Here is a 20,196-nt window from a genome sequence, read left to right as displayed (position 1 = left end):
GAAGGAGCAGCGGGAAGGAGATGGAGCGGAGCGGAGGGGGAGGCGAGCCGGGGCGGGGCCGAGGAGCTCAGTGATGATGCCCTCAGGGCTCGTCTGAGGGATGTCGTCCCGGGACATTTCACTCTCTCTGGTGTTAGCCGGGATGAGAGAAAGCAAACTCTCCGGCTCTGCAGTTTGTGGGGAATTCAGGGCATTCCTGCCTTTATTTCCCGGCCGGGCAGTGCCGGTCAGCCCTGTGCTCCTCCTCAGGGGTTTGTGGCGGTAGTTCCGGACCGGGCCTCTTGTCTAATTTCCAGCTTCTACTTTCCATCTGAATCAATAGATGTTTCTGGGTTTTTGTTTACTTCCCCTTTCCACGTATTTACGTATCCAATTCCCACTCATTTGTTGTGTTAGGTTACATAGGCCAAACCTTTGGAGCCCTGCATGATCCTACAAGCAGTTCCCTGCTCATTGGGATGTATGTTCTGCGGCACTTTCTCGATTTAAATGCTTTTTAAATGCTTTTTCTCCTGAAAGGGGCTGCGGCATGGAGTGTCAGACGGCGATGCCTCAAACACAACACTAATGTTTTCCCGAAGTTAGTGGAAATTCCATGACTGGACTCACACTGGTCTGTTTCAGTCACACCACGCTGTCAATTTCCTGTCACCTGCGGTTGGTTAGTAAAGCCAAATCCTTCTCCCATTCACTTATTTTTTGCTCGGACTCTCAACAAAAGGCAAAACCAATTTTTTAAAAGTTTATTTCCTGAATGCCTGAAGTTTCAATTTTATACTATACTATTTTGTGGGTCATCCTACAAAACTGGATTTTAGTAAATCCATGTTACCTTTTATCCCCGTATTATTCACTGACTAAGATGCTTTTAGTTAGATTCTCCTGTGCAAGTTTTTCTGAAGAGCTGCACAGACATCAAAACCACAGGTCCAAATTGCTTCCACCATGACTTACTTCTTAGAACTTGCTGCTCTCTGTTCTGTGGTAATGCCTTCAAGTAGGCAAATTTACTTAAAATCTCTTGGATTTGTGCACATCAGGATTCTGGAATTAAGAATGCTTGGTTCCTCCAACTGGAAAACAGCAGACTCAGTGAGTTTTGATCACCATCTGTGAGTTGTGTTCATTTATTATCTTTTACCCATTTGTGTTTTCTCCTTCTCTTAGACATCCTGTCTTTACCTCATGGATTATCATATTCATCCTTACTGAAAATCAGGTATGTATTAATTTAATCTTGAGTGGTTAGCTGTGTTACCTTTATTTTCTTGTTTTTACAGTTTTTTTCTTCCTTTTTTTTTTTTTTTTTTTTTTTCATTTATTGTAATTGTGGTACCTTTACAATCTTTGAGTTTAGTTTCCTTTTGGGATTCTGACTTTGACTGATTTTTGGCCATATCTGTCCTCAGCTCCTAGGATGTGCTTGAGTTCCTTTTGAGGTGCTTATCTTGCTGTGGCATGCCTGGTCACACACCACCTCAGTGACAATTCCCTTCTGCTGGGGTGATCTGACAGCAATGGTAACCCAAAGCCTCATCATTTATTTGACAGTTCATTGGCAAAATAACACCAAAAAAAATACTGGGGAGAAAATGTCTTGAAACAGAGAATTTGCGTAGATTTGCATGAAACAAGACAGAAAAATACAAAATTCTGCCTATTATAAAGACTTCCAGCAAGGGAGGTTAAATTTAACTTTGTTCCTTGCTGCTGCTGAAGGAAGGAGCAATACTTGTGGGATTTGCCATGCCAGAGAAGACTGGTCCCTAAGGAAGGGAAGTGTGGGTAGATGCTGAGCTTGCCCAGAGCCACATGAATGCAGGGTGAAAAGGAAGCATAATTCTGTCATTCTGTATTATGCTGGGTTCACTGAGCATCTTGTTCTGTCAGAAGCCTCAAGGAGGGATTAGGAAGTTTAGTTCTGCATCCCAGGAATCTGTATTTACAATGGCTCTATATAAATGGGACTGTATATCATCCAGGTTTGAGTTACAGACATCTGGCAGGACAGAAAATGAACATTTGACAGGAATTAAGACCAATAAGAAATATTTTTACCTGTAAAACCTTCTATTTCTAAAGAGTTTAAATGCAAGATTAGGAAGCTTCTATGACAATACTAGCTGAATAGAATAATAAGCATTTTAAAATGGGTAACTAATATAAAGCAAGTGGTATTTCACTACTCACAGTGAAACCAAAGCTCCTAAGAGAAGATTATTGGTATTGTAAGATTCTTCTTAGCCTGTGGCTCAGACAAAATTAACTTGGACATGCCTTCATTTGTGTTTGTGTTCCTTGTTACTGAGAACAGAACCAAGAATGAATTGCTGTTATCTATAAGGCATCAGGCTGTCCTTATCTCTCTGGTGCCTATTCAGATAGCAGGGGTCCTACTTTTAGTAGACCGGGCCAAAGAAGACGAAGTGGGATGTTTCAAGACCATCCTGGTCCCAGTGTGTCCTCAGTGATGATGATAAGCAGATTAGAGCCCTTTTTTAATTAAAAAATAGAGTCAGCTTTTAATATGCCAGTGCTAATTCACCTGTTAATTTATCTCAGTTACAGAACTGGGAAGGCAGCTGTGAGGGCCAAATTTTTCCTTTTATGTGGCCTTTGTGCCCTTATTATCAGCAGTAGATGCTCAGGAGGAAAGCAGTCATCTGGCATGATTGACATTGATTTTCTGCCTCAGAGAGCTTGAATGGGAGAAGGCTCAGAGCTGCACAAACAGAACGGGGTGAGCAAATTACAGGCATTTTTCTTGCACTTGGAAGATGGAGGCCAGGTCTGTTTTGATTTCCTGTAAGTCATTGATTGTAAGGATGGGTTGACTTTTCTCACATGTGTACACAGGAAGTTTTATTCTTCCTGCTCTTTCTCCGCTGCTGCCTTCTATCGTGGTAGCAGGAGGTCCTGTTGATAGAGTGATGGGAATGTCAGAAATGTGACCGTGTCTCTCCAGGGAAGCTTGACCCTTCCTCAGCCTGCTTACCCTCCTTTTCATATTCGTTTTCACAGATTAAACATGAATAATAAAGCAGTAGAAGTTGCTGAATGTAGAAACATTTATATTTTTATTCTAGGAGTTAGAAGCAGAGCCTTTCCACTGGCCTCAGGTGGCATTTGATCAGGATCTGAGTGATAACAGATGGAAACAAATGCCACATTCTTATTATACAATGTGTTTGCCTTCAAACTACGAGATATCATTAGACTATTGTCACAAAAATAAAGTCCAGAGACAGTTATAAAGGTGAGTTCAATGTGTACATTTTGCTATTTTCAGTAAAACAAAAAATGTTAGTAAGTTTCTCTCCATTTTGCTAGTATACAAGAGGTTTTACATGGTGACATTTAATTTCTGCTCTGTCCATTTGCTCAGGTCCTGGCTTGTGACAGACTGAGCCAAATCTGATGGTGCTGCAGGGGTGAACAGGGACACCAAACCATGACCTGCAGGTTTGCTGAGTGACCTACAGCTCAGCTGGGAGGTTATCAGTAACCTAAAGTTACTGATAGTCATGACCAGCCCTGGAAAGGTCAGTGCCATTTCTACATGAGACATGAGGTTTAATTTGCCCTTAAAAATCCCAGGGTCTATTCCATTTATGCTCAGTCCTGCCTTTGCTCTGACATCATCAAGGGCTCTGCTTTCACACAGTGAGGGAACTACACATAGCTACATCATGTTCCAGTCCTGTTTTTCCCTTTGATTTATTCTGAGACCTGAACAATTTCCCCCAGCTTTAATGGCTTCATTTCTCCTTTGTGAAATGTGAAGGTGTTTTTGCCTACCAACCTGATGATGGTACTGCAGAGATTTGTTAATTGTGAAACACTTCAGCTTTATAAAGTGGCATGAAATTGATGGATGATATTTTCCTGAACCAGACAGGCCCGGACTCCAAAGTGGAACTTGACACCAAAAGTTTGTAGAGCCAGATTTCTTGCATTATTTTGAAATACTTACCAGGGCAAGATACAGGGAGTTGGTTCATACTTCACAAAAATCCTTATATTTGTGTTGTTTCAATTTGGTCGGTATAGCCACATCAAACTGTTTGAACTGATCTCCTAAGAAAACTAAAAGCTGAAAGATGAGTTTCATCCTGGCTTGCATTGACAAGTATCTCTGCACAGAACTGATTAGGCATGATCCCATACACCTCTGGGTCCCTCTCCTTGGCTGCTTCCATGCACATCTAAGGATGCTGGTGTTACAGAGATCCACTTCACGCCCTTTTCTTTGCACTGTCATTGTGGGGAAGGGGAGGGGCCAGCTGATGCAAGTCTCATTTCCTGGTGTTTACGGGTCTGTGTCTCTGCAACCTATTTTTAAATGCGCAGGAGGGGAATAAATATGGAGAGCTGTGTAAGTAAGAGACAATTTCTGGAAAACCCAGACTTCCACAATGTTTGGGTTTTGTTGGTTTTTTTTTTTCAGTTGTCTGGTTTGATTGCAAACTACTTTCTAGCTGACATCTTTCAATACCCAGAACCCCCAAGTTGCTCCAGTTCTTCTTTTCCCCTTAAGAGGTTGGTTATGTTTGTAAGTACAGCTGCAGCAGATTATGAATGCAATATAAAGCTAGATGAAACTGTGTTTTTTGCAATAGCTTCCTAAATCAATATTCTAGGTAGCTGAACTAAGTGGAACACATGATTTTGTCTTGTTTCTCTAAGGAAATGAATTTATTCATGAAAGTATGAGTCACTGTGCAGGATTCCAAGCCAAACCCATTCCCTTGATGCAACTCTGGAATCTTACTCATTTACTTAGGAACTGCACGAAATGGGAAGCTCTGATAAATGGCATGCACTTAACTGCACAATACTGCTTTCCTTTTGGACAGAGACACTTTTCCAGCATTTCAGACCTTTTATATCTAGTTGATGCTCTGTGTGATAGCAGATTATGCATTCTCTCCCCACTAAAAATCACTGTGTCCAAACTTTCATTTCTGTGAATCAGAATTCCAAGTTACATTGCTGGAAAGTTGGCATCCTATGGGGAAGAATTTGCTGGGCTATACCAACCACTGCAGAAAGCTGAGAGCACTTCTCAACATTACAGACACACAGACTTGGTGGAGGAACCTATATAATAAATGATAATCCCTTCCTTGGAGGAGGAAGATGAAGTTTAACTTGCAGTTCAACAGAGACAGCAGTAGAATGGAGATAAGCAACCAGGTGCTTTCATTTTGGTTCCTACATTTGGGCCCCCTCTGAGACTCCTTAAAGAGCTGCAGCTGGGCTGGCTGAGCCCTAGGGTAGCAGTCCTGATGGGTGATGTTGGCTTCTGTTGCAGACCTCAACTCTTCTGTTCTTCTCAGAGGGGAAAAATAACTTCACTGTTTCTGCACAAGGTATTTGTTTAAATATTTGGTTTTGTGGTGGTTGTTGGCAGCTCTGTAGGTGGGTACAGAGCCCTTGGCAAAAGACATGCCTGTGATACATGGGTTCTGTTACCAGGTTACCAGGCAGAGTTTTAAATGTCATTTATATCCTGTGTGATGCCAGCAGAACCCTCTGGTCATATCTATGTTCAAAGTGTGGCTTGTCAGGAAGGGAAGAGTGATTTCTTTTTTGTTCCAGGAAAGAGTTGCTTTGTAGTTCAAATTTCCTTCCACACCTTTTTAATTTTAAGTGCCTGTATTTCTTAATTGAAGCATGGTGTGTTGCACCATGATTCTGTACCAAAGGTTTGAACTATGGCAGTGATTCCAAGGAAAAATGAAGATGAATAGAGAAAGGTGCAGCCTCAATTACTATCAGGCAATAGTTTTTGACCCAGCTTCATTATGCAGCTGTTGTGAGATCGTTAATACACTTCAGGCAAGCACCAAGCTGAACATCTCTGTTGGGAGCACAGCTTTGCAGCACAGGCATTGTAAAGGCACACAGCAGAAAGAGCTGATCAGCTAAGAGGCAGAATGAACCAGGGGGTGAAAGTGGTAAAGCAGAATAATTGCCAAATATGGTTCTTGATTTGGCATGCTGTGTTTTACAAGAATATTGCACAAATACCACCCCTTATCTCCCTTGATTAACTCAGGGGTTTTATTTATACTCAAGTTTTAAATAGAAAATGAAAGGCTGCTTCTTGCCTATGGACTGCCAATGAATCGTTTGCACAATGCTATGCTAAGTGTGGCATTTCTGACTTGTGTTCCCACTGTGCCTGTATTTGGATAAATTACATAAATGTTTAGCAAACTTTTGCAGGGCACGACCTCCTTGTTTTGCAAACTGTGGTGAGTCTTGTTTAAGGAGGAGATTATTACCAAAGGGAGGAAGAGAGGAAGTATGACTTTTAGCTCCTGTGGGGAGGTCCTGGTTCTTACAGAGCCTCGTGGTTCTCTAAGCTGGGCCCTATAGTAAGAGGAGCAGCATGCCTGTGTCCTGGGTGCTAAGAGCAAGGTACAAGCATTTCTCATAAACCACCTCAATCCTGTGTTGTTTTTCTCATGGCTCTATGCAAAATCAGTTGTATCCCTGAACCTTATGCAGTTCTGGCTTAAAAGAGGCAGTATCTCAGTTTGGGAGCCCTTTAAAAGATGCCATGTGATGAAAATGTGAGATGCTGGGAGACAGTATCATGTGTTCTCTGTGTGTTTGTGTGCACAGAGCTGGATTTCTGGAGGCTGGGTCTCCTGAACAGTTCACTCTCCATATAGTCTCCACATCTTTTTTGCTAGTTGTACAACATTTCTGCTTTATACATCCTATAGGCTGTATGTTTGTGTGATATTTAATACTGTGATGTCAGAAGGGAAAAGATACCTGCATGCTTTATCTTTTGCTCAGTGTCTGGAGTGGCAGCAGGGCTGTGCAGTCCCCTGGGGCAGCATTAACTCCCTGCCTCATGAGGAGCCTTTGGGCAGTGCTGGGGCAGTGGGGCTCACCCATTGCTTCGCTCTCAGCCTCTGGACCAAAATGTTTGCAGTCTGGGCAGTGCCAGTTTGGGAAAATGTCAGCATTAGAATCTGAGAGACACAGGACAGACCAGAGCCCAGGTTTCTGACTGCTGGGAAGTGATGTGGTGTATCCATGTGCTCTGACAGATGGAGCCAGGACTGTTGCTTTCTTTATGAAATATCCTTCTGTGCGTGTGTTTGGCTGCTAACCCAGCGTTCCTCATTTTTGAATCTCATAAACTCTTTGGGGGCGCAGACTTTGAAAAGAAATCGATTTCAATCTGAAACTTTTGGAGGTTCTTCTCCAGGTTTGGACTTGAAAAGTGAAGTCAAGGCTGTGGTACTCAATAAATTTTGGGAAATTCTGCATTAAGGCTATGTCTTTAGTGTTCTGTTTGTATGTTTAGGTGTAATATTGAGCATGCATTCTTTGGGTAATAATCTTAGGCTTGCAGCCCCTTTTAAAATGCACTCCATTACAAATATCTGGAGACTGGGAGTCAGTAGTGTATTAGATTATGGAGAGAATTAAAATTTATAAAACAAATCTCTGCAGTGTTTCATATCTCCTCGGCAAAAGTTACTGAGGGGCAGTTAGTTTGGTGCATAAGCCTTGTAAGAGTTCTCAGGCATATAAGAGTAGCCAAAAATAGCTCCTTGGAAGGTCAGGGAAGGCATCTTTTCTGCATGTGGGTAGCTTTACTTTTCCAACCTGAAACATCTTTATGCCTTAAGGTAAGCAAGAAAGAAGGGATGGAAAGAAAATAGAACATCAGAATAGGCATGGATGGCAGCCAGAGCCCGTGTTACATGTTCCTATGCTCATGGGGCACTGCCAGCCTTGGAGTTTGTTTTGTACATGAATTGGAGAAAGCCTGCATTAACTTCTAAACCATGTTTCAGAGAGAGAGTGGCCAAATTAAAGTTGGATTCAGTCTCTTTCATGGGTGAACAACAACAAGAGGAATCCTTTTGTTTTAAAATGGAGCCATAGGCTCGCATCCAAGTGGTTTTAAGCTTCTGACTGACCCTGGAGCCTGGAAGAAATTTCAGCTTGTCAGACCGAGTGTTCTATTTGGTCTGATGTCTGCATGCTGAGACAGAGTTTATGAGAAGCTTTTATAGCAAATCCCAAAGTCAGAGTCACTGCAGAACACGTTAATTATTGAGTAGGCAAGGGCTAATGTGAGAGGGAAAGGTTCTGCCGTGCTCTGCCATATTAATCTCCTCCCCCGCCCCTTCCTGCCCAAATCCTCCTGGTTAATCAGGTTATGTTTGCCCTATTTCTCTGGGGAGCATGCAGAATGCGGTGTTGCTACAAATGGAGGAAGCAAAGGAGGAGAAGGGCATGCAGGAAGCAAGAGTGGGTAGAGAATGCTTCAGAAATGAAAGTCTCCCTCTGACAGGGTTCCCAAGCTCCCAGCAGGACACCTTTGGGCTGTGGCATGTCTCTGTGCCCTGTTACACTTGCTGACATGCATGGTCCCGCATCCCAGGCGTGTGCCAAAGGACAGTGGAGGGGAACCTGTCTGCCTGCGCTCAGCCTGGGATGCTGGTGGTCTCTGTGGCCAGCAGCTCCCTTCCCCAGCACCCACCCACAGCCTGTTTCAGCTGAGAGCCCCTGGGGGGGAAGCTGATGTCCCTGAGGAGGAGTAGCTGATGTTCCCTTGGAGCTCGGGCCGCCTGCCATTAGCCTGAAGTGCAGGTGGTTAATCCTGGGGAGGCAGTGTGTGCTTCGTGCTTCTGGGCTGTCCTGTGTGACAGTCTTTCATTCTGGCCACACTCATCCCCTCGGGCATGTGGCTGCAAGCCACAAGAAAAGAGCACAGATGGACCCAGCAAAGTAAAATGCAGCTATGAAAAGCAGGGAGCCAGCACAGACGCAGAGGGCACTGCTGACCTCTCTCCTAGCAAATCTAAGTTTCCTCTTAGTCTGGAGGTCCTGGAGTTTAGCTGTGAGTGTGCTATGGTTAGGGTGGTTCTCCATATGGGTTTGTGCCCAGAAATACTCTTATCTGACTGGGAGATTGCAGTCCAAAGCTCTTCTGTGCCCAGTGTTGAAACCCAAAGCTTGCAGCTGAAACTGTTCCAAGAATGGGCAAAATTGCTTATTCTGAAGTCAGGGTCTGATCAGCCTTAGGAGAACAGGGTAAATCTTGATGCAGTAACTTGAGTAATTTTGGGTCTGTGGCAGATAATTCAGAAGGATGTAGAGCTGCAGGTCTGTGTGTGCATTTGTTGTCTTGAGGTGAATTTATCCAAAAGCTCAAAGCCAAGCCTTTCTAGACCAAATGACAAAGCTTCAGGGAGTTTATATGGTAACCCTCTGGTCCTGGCTCAGAATCAACTGAATGTCAGACCATGCTTGCATTTCACTTGTGCCAGGAAATGCCAAGCCACACAAACATTGCCTAATTCAATTTTGATCAGAAAACATGTGTGCTAATGTCTTTACAGTTTGATGGGCGAGGGCATGGGTGTTAATGTCTTTGAATTGGGTTTTAATGTCTCTACCAACTTGAAGCCTTTGTTACAGACTCCTGAAATAGACAAATGGGTCTGCACAAGCCTGAGTTTCTGATCTTTGAGGGAAAATGACAGGTTCAAGGGGGGATATATGGAGGTGGTTTGGGAAGGTCATAGCTTCCTAGTGCCTCAGTCAGTGGGGAAAGGAGGAGAGCAACACGTGGCCGGGAGTTTAGGGTAAAAGGAGGCTGTATCCTCCAAAATCTTGTGAGAGAAACCCCACAGGAATATGCCCCAGTGGACACTCTATCCCTTCCTTGGGATGAAGTTGCAGGACTCCTCTGTCTCCTTTATGGACACTGACTTTCCATAGCATGGTTTTTCCACAGTTTTGAGTGCTGGTTTCTTTGCTTGGATCACAGTGCACTGTTTCTTTGAGAGATGTGGGTTATTAGAGGAGGTTTTTAGCACCTCTCCTTGTTCATAGCATGTATCAGAAATATTTCTGTAGCTCAAAACCAGGTGAGTGCTCTAAGGCATTCTTCCAAAAGCATAAACATTGGCAGATGCAAACCTGAGCCAGTAAATCCTGGAGCTGTAGCATGTTCACATGATTCCACATTCCCCAGCACAGAGCAGTGCCAACTGGGTGGCCACAGACTCCATAAGAATGAAGACAGGCAGGAAATGAACCTCCAGAAATCATTCCTGGGCAGCAGAGGGATGTGCTGAAAGGAAGGCACAGCTGCCCTGAGCTATGGCAGGGATACTGGTGCCTTCAAGCCACATGGGGATCCCAGCAGCCTTGTTGCCGCGGCACAGTGCCGCTGGAAAAGTGTGCTGGGCTCTCCAGAACTTGCCTCAATGGTCATGGGCTGGTGGCACATTGCAGCAGGACCAGCCACCAGCTCTGGTGGCTTTGCTGTGCTTGGGCATCCTCTGTGCATATTTTTTCCAGCTCTGTGGAGAAACTGGGGCACGGTGCTGCCTTGGTTTCACTGCAACAGACCCATGACATTCTGAGCCCAAAGAGCACATCTCATAAATTGTTTTTGGGTTGACGGTTTGGTACTGTCAGGTAAAAAGCTGTCAGTTGCACAAATCTCCTTTTTCTCCCCTACCTGCCTACCCACTAGGCTCCCAGAATTACATGGCTTCCTTAAAAAAAATCAGAATTTATCACCTGATGTGCTTCTAATTGCCTTTCTGGCTTCTAAAACCTGAATTTCTGCTTCCAAGAATCTTATTTATAAGTGAGGAACTGTTTGTTTGTTCACCAAGTCCCGGAAAGCAGAGCTGCAGCAGTGGCTCATCCCTGGTAGCACTGAAAGGGAGCAGGAAGGAAAAAACCTGCACTGAGAGGGTGAGCCAGGAGGCAGGGCTGGAACACTGGCCCCATTGTTTGACTTCTGCTGGAGCCCGTGGATGTGGCTGCATGTCCCAGGGAGCAGTGTATTACAAATACGTAGTTCGTGGTGTGCACACCAATCAAAGAACAAGGAATTGCTCAATAGCAGTGTGCAAGTAGTAGAGGTTGTGAAAGAGGTTTAATAAAAAGAAAAATCAACGCTCTAAAGTTCAAAGCTCTGCTCGTATGATCTGGTTTTAGGTGAGAAAGAAATAGGAAGTTTAGAGATGAAGAAATCACTATCTTGCTGATAGTGGCTTTGATAGGGGCTGTAGCTATACTCATTTCTGTTTCCAACCAGTGAAGTTTTTAACCACTTAAAACTCTAGGTATCTAATGCATTGAAGGTCTGATTTTGTAGAAAATACTGGTGCAAAGCATCTATTAAAGTTAGAGCACTAAAAAAAAAAAACGAACATAAATTTTAGGAACATTGATACAATAGCAGGGAATTTATTCAATCCACAGAGTTCTTCACAAGATCCATAGGTTTGGATCAGATAGGGCTGGAGCATCTTTATTAATAAAAAATAGAATTATTTTAATCTAAAATTTCTCATCATTTCCACACAGTTCTGCTGAACTCATGACATGGAATTTGGAGAGTGTGGAAAAAATGTTAAGATTTAATAATGTAACATATATTAAAGTGTCAGTTCTGATGTGCAGTTTCACGTATCCTACAGAGATCAGGTTCTTGGAAATTGGATACTTCATGTCTGGACAGTACTTTTGTTAAATACAGCCTTTTTAGGCTGTGGCACAGTTTCTCTGAAGTTTATTGTCCCCAGATTGACTTAATCTGTCTGGAAACCTCAAGCAGAGTCATAAGCTCTTTATTTTGTATGAAATCTTGAATGGGGGTGTGTGATCAAGTTGGTAGATGCTTAATACTGGCCAATGTATTAAATAGTTTGTTGCAGTTCTAGTACTTAAATTGTAAGTAACTTGCCTCTGATAAAGAGAAACTCTGTGTAAAGTGGAAACAAGTTTCTTTTCCTATGATTTTTGTCCTTTTGAGGGAGGATATAACATCTAGTTCCTCTGAAATTAGTATAATCACTGCTATCTCCTTCTGACAAAGAAATACAAAAAACAAATCGTGCTTCCCAGAAAGTATTGATAGCCTGCCCAAGTTACCTGAAAATGCCTGTAATCTCAACCTTGTAACTGGACTAAAGATGTCATTAGAGGCCTGCAGTAAAAATAGTTGTGCAAGGCCTTTAATATGAAAATTAGCTTGAACTTTGTTCTGGTCCCATTTCCTGGCTTTATGTAACTTGCTATTATTATGTGTAAGTAATGGGGAGGAAAAATCCAACATATCCAAAAGTAAGGTCAACCACTGGACTCTGGACTGCTTGATGTAGTGTTTCCACAGATGGAAAAAAGGGTTAAAGATTTGCCTTTGCAATCTTTAAATTGTATGCACCTAAAAAGAGCCTAAGGGCTTGCCTGGGTGATGCTTTTTGTTCGTGTAGCTGTGACACTTCCACCAGGGCTCCTTCCATAGTCAGCCAAGAAAAGTCATTCCATGAATTCATCCTTGGGAAGAGCTGAAATTGGTTTCTCTTCTCCGTAGATGGGTTTTTAACCCAAGTAATTTGGAGACCCTTGGAGATGTGTGAGTGGATCCTTGCGCACAGAAGACAAGCTTGTTTGACCTGAGAATGTTTGCACATCTCTTGCAATTAACCTGTGGACCCTCAGCAGCCACAGACATGACTCTGATGCAATCCAAGGTTTTATCTTCCCTGAGAGTAAGAAGAGTCCAGCTTTGATGAGCTGAAGTTAGCCCTTGTCAGTATCCTTTCTACTTCTCATCCACTCAGTCTTCTTCTATAAGGTATTGGAAGTCAGGAACAATTTAAACAAAATAGCCAATTCCTCTGGGACATCTTGGTGAAAAACAAACCTCTGTCTGTGACCTAGATCCAGTGAAGTTTTGAATTATTTAGATTACATCTTGCAGATGATGCAGGAAACTTGGGTTTGAGAGAATGTTCTTTAAGGTTGAATTAGGTAATGGTTTTTTCTTTAGAAAGTTTGATGTCTTGGGTCAGCTGAAGAGCTCTCACCATTGCTACTGACTTTTTGATCACATAAATATTCTTAATAGCTGATGGTAACCTTGGGAAATGACAGATCCTAGATGTTGTCCCTGATCAGTTTTTTTCCCCTCAAGCTGTTGTTTGGCTGATGCAGATCCAAAACAGCTGTACAGGCTGTGTGTGCAGCTGCCAAGGTTTGGGCCCTGTGCTGCCCAGTACCCTCCTGCCAAGCAGTGTCACCAGGGATGGATTTTAAAGTAAGAATTTTAATCCTGCTGCATTCAGTGGGAGTTAGGTGCACAAATACTTGCTTATAAATTGTACCAGGTAGGAAGGGAAGCTGCAGACAGAGCTTGGGGCTCTGGCTCACAGCGCTGCTCTCTGGAGATGCCATCTGGCTCATGCTGCACCAGGATCTGTGGTGCTCCTGCAAGGCACACACTGCTACAGCAGGGCACTTCACCCCGCCCTTTAAAAGTGACAGTGCTATCACCGTGTCAGTCAGCTGAAAGTGAGTAACATGAACTACTTATCTGATTTATTAGTGTGAGTTAGTGCAGCTAGTCCAGTGCTTCCAGCTGTAGGAAGAAGTTTGGGCAGGGACTTGCCCTGCTGCTGCCAGGAAGAGAAAACAGAAATGTGATAAAGCTCTGAAGCCTTGGAGTTTGGAGTCTGTCTTTTGAGATTAACCTTTATATGAATCATAGCAATTTCTTGGTCTAGCAGCAGTGCCTTGGCAGGGAGATTTGCATGGAACTGCAAGCAGCTGTGTCTGCATTAACAACCTGCGTGCCTTACGGGGGGTTGGATACTGAGCAAACAGTTGATAGTAAGGACCTGCAATCCTCTTTGTATGTGTGCTGGAGGTTTTACTTCTGGCAAATTCCAGTCTTGTCCTGTAGACTGACACACGCTGGTGACTGGGGTTCACCTCTGGTTTAGTTTCAGGCCAGGGAAATCTGCTCTCAGACTGCCACGTCATCTGAACCAAAGCTCAGTGACCACTACCACTCGGGAGATTTTGCTTTAAGAGTTTGTCTGTGATGTGATTAAAATGCAAATGTAGCCGGTGCCCAGGAGCTCCGAGCTGTGTTGTGTAACACAGCAATGTGTGCTGTAGGGCTGTCTAATTATAGCGTCAGATTGTGATTGTGGAGAGCTCGATATTCATCACTTAAAAGGGGGTGTGGGTGATGTTTGGGGGGCAGTAAAACTGAAATAATGCAACGAGCTGAGGCAGCAGCACGAGTGCCAGAGCAGGAGGGGTGCCTCCCTCGCAGGCTGTCTGTAGCCTGGCACCCGTGGCTCCTGCTGGCACCGGGCATCGCAGGAAATGGAGCTGTGTTGCATAAAGGGGAGCGACGGCTGTGAGTCAGGGCTGCAAGGGAGAGGCATTCTTGCAGGGAACGAAATGTCAGCCTTCGAATGGCAGGGTTCTGGGCAGGGCTGTGCTGTGCCCTGTAGGATCAAACAGGAGTCTGACTAGGGCAGAAACAAAACTGCTTTCTGCTCGTCTTTCTGAGCTTTTTCTCATTCATGTCTCTGGTTTTCCTGTGGTGAAAAAAGCTTTGGGTTGTTCTAGACATGAATTGTGATACTCCTCCTTACCCAGGAGATGCAGATTACCCGTGGACTGAACCAAGCTGGCAGGAATTCTGCCACTGGATTGAAAAGTGCAGCTTCTCTATCTGATACATCTTCCATCTCAGGCTCTCCTGGGCACAATCAGCTTTATGGCTGTTGACACTGACACATTGAACCCTTCTGTGGACAACGATCTCTTGGAGCAAAAGGACGAGGTAGAGCCCTCATGCCTGCTGGCAGGGACCTGGTTCTGGCTGCCTGACGCCAGCTGTGTCTGGGGGAGAGCGCTGAGCCAAGTCCAAAGTGCTAAGAGGCTGCAGAAGGTGCTTTTCTGCATCTCTGTGCACATGCGCCCCCAGAAGTGGGGTCTGTGTTTGTGAGCCTGTGACAGCTCCAGCTGCACCCAGGCAGGGTCTGTGTGCCAGGTCAGCTTTGCTCATGCTTCCCTGCTGTCTCCCTAGGAATCTGCTATTTATGTAGCACAGAGCTCCACAGGCCTGTGGCATTCTCTGCGTGGGTACAGGGAACAGCTGCAGGGCACAGGGCCTGATTCGCACTAGGATGCTGTGGTGTGGTGTAACTTCCCCAGAAGCAGCTCTCCACACAGAAAGATTTCTTCTGGCTGGTCTCCAAGGGTACTGAAGCAGTTACTGACCCCCATGGAGACAGGGCTATGCTTTAGGGCACCTCTGCTTCCATCTAAGGTGGCAGGAAAACTTGCTCTTTTTTCTGTGTCTCCAGATATGGAGTCTGGGGATTGGCAGTGCTTTGTCCCAGCTCTCATCCAGCTTGGGCATGGCAGGGAGCTCTCAGGGAGGGGTTCAGAGCACAACTGTGGCCTCGGAAACCAGGCTGCCCACACTAAATGGGGGTGGGGGGTTAGGGATCAAGGCCAGGCTCTGCCAGCCATGCTGCCAGGACACTTCTCCAGCATCATGGTTCCTCCAGGGCTGGTATCCCTGAGGCCTTGTTCCCATCCCAGCCCCACAAAAGGCAGTTGCTGCTGCAGGAGCAGGGTGACAGGGGGAGCAGAGGGGGTACAAAGCAGCCATTTCCCTGAGAATGAGATGTCCCCACCTAGGTGTCTGTCATTATACTTATCTGAGCAGGGGCTGGCAATGGCTAGCAGCACTGAATTTGGGGCTGGTAAGGGAATGAACATTGCTTTTTTGGGGGTTGGTTTCTTTTCTGCCCCTCATGTGTTGTGGTATGAAACTGTGTGGCGCAGGGTCAGCTTGTCAGTGGTATGGCTGGGGAATGAGGTTCAAAGCTGCTCTCGTCTGTCTCCTCTCATGAGAGAGTGATCAGCACCAATGAAACCGCTGGCAATCTCTGCTTTCCAGATGGGAATGCCTGTGCCTGGCTGAGATCTGGGATCAGCCCCTTTTCTAGAACTAAAAGGGTTGCCAGTCTTGTGATGTGAAGTCTAGAAATTGTGGCATGAAGGGCTTCCTGGAAGGGAGTATGATGGGGAGGGATTTCCTGACTCCCTGGGGAAAAATTCATCTTAAATCCCTGGTAAAAGATCCTGAATAATTGAATAGGACCTCGATTAAGGACTGGATTACAGCTCTGACAGTGGTTCTGGTTTACCATGGTGGAGTGTTGGTGCTTGCTCAACATAAAGTAGTGGTTATCACCTGAGAATGGTAATCACAAAACTGAATTGTAACCCCTGTGTTTGACTTTGGACTGTTGTGTGTGTTTGCTTTTGTTAAGGCAAGGTAAAGAGCTGTGCCCAAGGGAGTGGCAAGCCATGGAGAAAGGCTGTTCCATCCCTGCAGCACCCAGGATCCTTGTCCAAGACTGAGGTCCCTAAAGAAACATTCCACTGCCTGCTGCAAAACAGCACAAACCAGTTTGGGAGCTTTGCCTGGGGGGTGAGGGAGGCAGAAGGACCATGATAGTGCAATTTCCTGAGCTCTGCAGCACTGCAGGGCAAAAGGAAACATTCTGGTTTTGGTGACATAATGTCATGGTACAGAGACGACTCCCCTGTCCTGTGCCACACTGTTGTGAAGCATTTTGCAGTTATTTGCTTCATGTGGGTTTTGCAGAACAGGGTGGTTGGTGCTTACCAGATTGATACCTGCTGCCTGCCTCTGGCCCAGCAATCTTTATCCTGCCAAGTCACATCTGGTTGATGCCAGCCTTGCTCGGTGTCCTTCCTGCCACTGTTTCCCTTCGTGATCAGCTCGTGACAGGAGCGGAGGGGACCCGTGCCCAGGCTCGGGGATTGTCACCTGGGGACCGCATGGCTTTACAGCTCAGCATTTATTTCCTTAACATGCTATCCCCTGGCAGTCCCAGGGGAGCCCTACAAACTGACATCAGGAACCTGGACTGGTGAGTTTTCTGTCCCAGGGAAAAGAGCCGGAGTTTGTGCTCAGGGTCCTTTGGCCCTGCGCGGGCAGCTGACTGCAAAAAATCCGAATATTAGAGGATGATTCCCAGACCGCTGCTGCCCCCGTCTCATACTTGTGCTGCCCTGAGAGTCCCAGGGGAGCCCTACAAACTGACATCAGGAACCTGGACTTGTGAGTTTTCTTTCCCAGGGAAAAGAACCGATGTTTTTGCACAGGGTCCTGTGGCCCTGAGCGGGCAGCTGACTGCAAAAAATCAGAACATCTAAGGATGTGTCTCGGACCAGGGCTGCCCCCACCTCATACTTGTGCTGCCCTGAGAGTCCCAGGGGAGCCCTACAAACTGACATCAGGGCCGGGGGGATTTAAACTGCGGGAGGGCCGGGCAGAGCCATTTGCTGCTCGGCGCTCGGAGCTGGAGGTTGCGGCCGGCTGGGCCCCTTTATCTCTTTTTCTCTATATTTCTTTTCTTGTGTGTTTCTTTTTTTTTTTTGTTTTTCTTTTTCTCTATACCTCTCCTGTCTACCCTCCCTTCCTCCCCTCTCCCCCCCCCTACCTCTCCCCCCTAGCCCTCCCCTCTCTCCCTCCCAGGCGGTGCCCCCTACACCCCTTTCCCTTTCCTCCCTCTCTATTCCCCTACTCACTCCTACCCTGTTCCTCCATCCTGTCCCTCTTCCTTCCCTCCCCAGCCGGGCTCCCCCGCGCCCCCTTTCCCTGCTCCCATTTTCCCACCCCCCCCCGCCCACCCCGGTTCCTCCTATCTGCAGCTGGGCAAAGGTAGAAGTGGGGGGAGTGCTTACAGGGAAGTGGCTGCTGTGGGGCTGTTGGAGTTGTCAACTTCGATCATGGGACGTACTGTATGTCAAAGTTCCCATCAGTGCTGTTTTATCTGGATCAGCCCATCAGCTGCAGGTGGGCTCAGGGAAGATGCCAACACACTGCTCCTGTTCATATGAGAGGCTGGAAGTCCCATCTGAGGCCAACACTCCCTCTGCAGTACCTGGAGAGAGGCAGCCTCTGCCCCAAAAAGTCTGGTCACCTCTGGCTGATTCCCAATGTTTTTGAATCTTGTCACTTTAGCAGAAGCTTTAGCTTGAGTATGCTCCAATCCTTCCCTCTTTTCTCTGGAACTTGCAGTCGGGGTCCTGTTGAGGTGCTGCAGACAAGGCTTAGGGTTTAGGGGATGAGGTGTAGAGCTGTGGGTGCATAAATAGTGCTGGCAGCCAAGTCCTGGGGAGATTACGAAGGAGGGATCTGGGATTCCCAGGCCATGAGGTGCTTGGCCATGGTGTCCAAGTGGGGTGGAGACAGCATTCTGCCAAAGAGGCGACGGGCAGTCCTGTGGGTGAGCACACAGGGTAGGAGCTCGCTTGAGGTGGGTGGTGCAGGGACGTGAGGATGTCAGCAGTGCTTGAGGCTGCTTCTGCTGGGTGCAGGAACCCTAATAAAGTGATGGTTTGTCAGCATGTGCCTGTGAGCGGACTTAGACTGGAAGGGGACGGAGAGGGGCTGTGTGGAAGGTGATCCTCTAGAGAAACAAAGCTGTGTCCAGGTTTATGGGTATTTGGGGGGAAGCTGCCTTCAGCAAATTCAGATTTTACTGATGGTTTGTGAGGGCTATGAGATAATAAAGCAACAGGATCTTGGCATGCATGAAGGACAGGGTCTAAGTCCAGGATGTTTTTTATCTTGGGGATATGCTGACACCTGAACTACCGCAGTAGTTTGGCTTTTCCACAATGAAGGGTATGTGGACTTTTATGGGGAGAGGAAGACCAGAGGGCTGTCAGGTTTTGGAGGGGATGGAAATGTTCCTGGGGGGAAACACAGCAGCTGAGAGCACATGGCTGTGTAAGTGGTGCCCCAGCCTCGGCTGCATTCCTGAATGCACTTTTCCCATCACTGTGGTGGCACTCTGCCCCCTGGCTGTGAGCCCAAAATGCCTGGAGAGCAGCACAAAGGAGAACTGGCACAGCATGGGCTGGAGGGATCAGGGTGCAAGTGTACAGAGCTCCATCACTGAGGGTAACAGGGGTCTGTGGGCTGCTCACTGCCCAGGGCTGGGCACAGCAGTGCCCAGGGGGTGGCTGTGCTCTCATCTGTGGCCTCTGGTTCCTTCAGCCAGGTCAGCTGTGCTGGCTGTGTCTTGCATCTGGGCCTGGTCCCTTCCACCCCAAAAGAACCGCCACAGAGCAATTTCCATCTAGGATGTTAAAAAACTCCCTTGCTTTCAGCAGACAGAAAAGGGCTTGGCTATCTTTTTGGGGAGATTATGTGCTCAGAGAGCTGAGAGGAAATGCAGTAGCTTGAAAAACATGTGGGGCTTTTGAGCTGTGCTGTAGGAACACGTGTCCCTGGGTTTATTGAGGATCAGTATTAGATCACCAGTGATGTCCGATTGCTATGCAAAAACTTGCTGTGTCCCATTTGGACTGAGCTCTAGTTCTTGCTGCAGCGCAAGGGAGAGCACAGAAACAAGTTGAGAATATCATGGCTTAACCTGAAACTCTTCCAATACAAAGGCTCCTAAGCCACAGGGATGCTTGGGCAGCAAGCCCTTAAGAAAGGGAAACAGGATGGATAATGAAAAGCTGGGTCTTAAGCTTTCTCGCTGTTACTTTCCCTGCTTATTCAAGTGACTTTCTGGATAAAGCAGCTGTTTCATAGGAATTTGGACAAGGATTAAGGAAAGCTTTCTAACTGATACCACCTCCTAGAAGTTGTAAGGATGTACTTAGAGCATAAGTAAGGGAAAATAGTTGTAGCTTTAAAAAAAGCATCTTAAGCAGTGAGTGGAGGAGAAACTCATCCATCTGGGAAGGCACAACAGGGCCTTGGTGAGATCTTTGCCATGTTAGGAAGCTGCAGATGTCTTGAGAGCAACCCTGTGAGCATGTAAGAAGCTACTCATAGGGTGGTTGCAGTAGAAGGGTGTCACCTCCTGTCCCTGAATCTGAGAGCTTTTGGGAGAGAATCAGCCTAGCCTTTTTTGTGGTGCATTGAAGAATCTTCATCTGCTGAAATGCAGGGGCTGGTATCTGCATTATTCTTTCTCCATTACTGGCAAACCTTGGGTTAGAGTGACTGACAAAGCTCCCGTGCAGCTCTCCTGAACCAACAGCTGCTGCACCAATATATGAACAAGCAGAGCACTAATCTCTGGAGACTTCAAGTAGCTTTTGTATGATAGGGAACAGAGGGACAGTAGAACTAGTAATGGTGTAGAGCCCTTGTGCAGCAGTAGAAGTTTTCAAGTCCTGAAAACAGAACAATTTGACAATAATTATATTGTAACCCTTTTGCTGCTGACCTGTCAGCACCAAGGGACAGATAAGCAAGTTACACACAGGTCTCTCAATTTAGACCTCAACAGAGCCTGTTAGGGATTTAATTCAATCAGA

At 46.1% G+C, this 20,196-nt stretch overlaps 1 long non-coding RNA gene across 5 annotated transcripts; it reads left to right on the top strand.

Moving 5' to 3' along the window:
• Positions 1-140: 140 nt before the first annotated feature.
• LOC115495479 (uncharacterized) lies at positions 141-5,740 on the top strand. Of its 5 annotated transcripts, none has more exons than XR_004368049.3 (8): positions 141-661; positions 1,168-1,219; positions 2,635-2,740; positions 3,087-3,256; positions 3,386-3,542; positions 4,448-4,539; positions 5,078-5,196; positions 5,315-5,740. It is a non-coding gene; the product is annotated as an uncharacterized lncRNA (long non-coding RNA). The 5 variants fall into 5 exon arrangements; XR_004368048.3 differs by having other exon boundaries at positions 4,976-5,196; XR_012056258.1 differs by having other exon boundaries at positions 2,563-2,740; positions 4,976-5,196.
• The last annotated feature ends 14,456 nt before the right edge of the window (positions 5,741-20,196 follow it).

Source organism: Taeniopygia guttata, chromosome 5 (genome assembly GCF_048771995.1).
Source record: "Taeniopygia guttata chromosome 5, bTaeGut7.mat, whole genome shotgun sequence".
Classification (NCBI taxonomy): Eukaryota; Metazoa; Chordata; class Aves; order Passeriformes; family Estrildidae; genus Taeniopygia; species Taeniopygia guttata.
This window is presented reverse-complemented; position numbering and strand designations above follow the sequence as displayed.